Source organism: Belonocnema kinseyi, chromosome 3 (assembly GCF_010883055.1).
Source record: "Belonocnema kinseyi isolate 2016_QV_RU_SX_M_011 chromosome 3, B_treatae_v1, whole genome shotgun sequence".
NCBI lineage: Eukaryota > Metazoa > Arthropoda > Insecta > Hymenoptera > Cynipidae > Belonocnema > Belonocnema kinseyi.
In genome coordinates this window covers 2,356,387-2,359,023 of record NC_046659.1, presented here as the reverse complement: position 1 = coordinate 2,359,023, position 2,637 = coordinate 2,356,387, and the positions used below count along the sequence as shown (strand labels likewise).

General features: G+C 39.5%; 1 protein-coding gene across 2 annotated transcripts in view; it reads left to right on the top strand.

Moving 5' to 3' along the window:
- LOC117169451 (MIP18 family protein galla-1) overlaps positions 1-2,637 on the top strand; it is an 85,761-nt gene that overhangs the window by 44,913 nt on the left and 38,211 nt on the right. The gene's annotated exons all lie outside the window — the stretch shown is intronic.

Sequence of the window (2,637 nt, the reverse complement as noted above, 5' to 3'; positions counted from 1 at the left end):
GACTCGGGATACTTATAAGATACTACCATGATTTTTTCAGATTTTTTGGTCCAAAAATAAATTAGGCCAAAAACCGGCCTTACCGACCCTCCCCCTTTGACTCTGGTAGATTTTAATTTTGATCGTGAACAACAAGTACCGATCATGACAAGAAACAAAACACGCCTGCTTATGTTTCAAGCCACTATTAAAAAAAACGTCTTATTTTCTATGATATCTCCAAGTAACAAATTTTAATAATAAAATAATCGTTATTATTATCTCTTACAATTCCCTAATTTTACAATTGCAATTGAATAACTTCATATGAGTATCTCTTTACAAACGAATATTCAAGAAATAAATGAAAAAACAGTAATTCAAAGAAAACACTGCCTCCAAAGTCCCTCTCATGTTCGCTATAGTTTTAAAGAACCATGAACCATTAAAGTAAACAGCGAGATTACTACCATAAACACCGCACTCGAAACAGCACAAAGCACGTTAAACCCTATACGTTTCATCTATGTGCCGGCGTTTTAATCGGCCCTGTTTCTCCAGCCGATTTTGAGCGTTGCTGAACAGACATTGCGCATTTAGCACGTGTCATGGCTTTCACTTTTCTCGAAAATTTTCTGGAATAAAACTCTAATATCACACAGAAGGTGCTCTCTAATTTATTCTTTCTCTAATCTTTTTACTCTAAACATTTTAGAAACTCAAGTAAAAAAATAGTCCTTCACTTGATTTTTCATATTGATTTCAATATAATAACTATTTCTGGAAGTATTCTAAGCATTTCAAAAAAAATCACTCCTCAAACAGGTGTTTTCCGCGCAGTGGAAGCGTACCCTGGGACAAAAACTTATTGGATTTCCTTTCGCGAAAGGATGATGAATAATAACACTTTCTATTACTCTTTTAATAGCGACGAACACTAAGTTCTTTATTGTCTCTAAACTCTTATACAAACGAAAGGCTCAAAGAATGAAAGCGATAGACCGGTCAAAGTTCGGCAATCAACTAACTCATTGATCTGCGTCAAAGCGCACGAGCGCTAACGGGGCCTACAGTCCCCTTTTTCAAATAGATCGCTCCTAGATAGGGGCACCCATACCCAAAAATCGATGCCCGTTTGATAAAGCTTAGTTCGTTCTTCACACTTATGCATGTATTTAGATTTTTGCTGTAAAATTGACTCTTAGGGTACCTTTTTACGGAGGCTTGTTTTGAATTTATCGTGGAATTAATATTTTATAGGATTCAATTTCTAGCTGCTTTGTTGGTTCATGGAAAATTTAATTGGTTGAGAACCTAGATATGAACTCGATGTGTCAAACTAATTCATCAGTTTATTCAAATTCGACCCCCGTGAAAAGGTAGCCTTAGTTGCGTAGGGATTTTTTAGTTTCTAGTTTCCCCAGATAGTCGCGCGGCGACTTTAGGTTTTGTGAACGCGCCCTGATGCGAGTACCCTGCAAGTTGACGGTCTTGGCTCGTTGTACAAAACCTGTCACTTATGTTTTTGGTCTACGAGTAGCAACACGCACTATGTAATCCACCTTGTTGATTTTACCGGATTCGCCATTGGACACATTTGATTAATTTTGGATTGAACTGATTCGAATGGATTTAATTTTGATGTGGTTTGATTTGATTGCGGACTGGAAATAAAAAACAGAAAAATGTCAAAGGTAAATCTTCTTTTATACTCGGAAAGCGACGCAATGGGCGATTCGAACCACCGAAATGGTGGAAATTAGCTTCCGTTGGACCCGTTGCCTCGCTTCCGTTTTTAGGAGTGCTCTTATTTTTTTATTTTTCTTGTTAGTGTATAAATAGTCGACTCAGTGCGTCGGGGTTGTGTAGGGTTTTACACAGATTGTGTCCGACCACGTGGTCTAAGTTTCCTCGGTAATTCGATAATTTGAAAATTAAATCTTACAAATTATGTCTCTGTCGAGTGAATAAATACCGAATTGTTCTCCTCTTTGTTTGTTTGTTATTAAATTGGACGTTGTGATTTTAAGATTTTGGGGGAATAGGGATAGAGAATTATATAAAAAAGGGTCCGAAAGTATACGCGTTTTTGTAGATCTAAAAGGCGCGTTCCCTTCGGTGGAAAAGGGAGGGGGGGTAGTGGGTGCCAATGGGAGAGAGGGAAGTGGAGAGGTGCCTGATCGGGAGGGTAAGAGTGGTATTTGAAGAGACGAAAGATAGGGTGAGATGAGGGGACGGAATCTCGGAGGGCTTATGAATGGATAGGGGGTCGAGACAAGGGTGTGCGCGTAGCCTAACGCTTGTTGCAATTTTAATCGCGTATATGGAAAGTAAGCTAGCGACTGGAGTAGTAGGACAAGGCAGGAAATGGTCATTCGCATATGCAGATGGCGTAGTGCTGCTAGCAAAGAGCGTGGAGGCTCTAAAGTACATGATAAATAGGTTGAGAAGATACTTGGACAAAAATCGGTTATGGTAAATGTGAAAAAGTCCAAGGTTATGGTATTCCGGAAAGAAGGTGGGAGGATTAAGGGAGAGGAGTGGGAGTGTAAGAGAAAGGCGGTGCAGGACATGAATTGCAGGACATGCAAATGTGGCGATGAGGCAAGTGTGGGGCTGGGAAAGAGGTTGTTCGCAGATGGTTTTGGAAGAAAAATA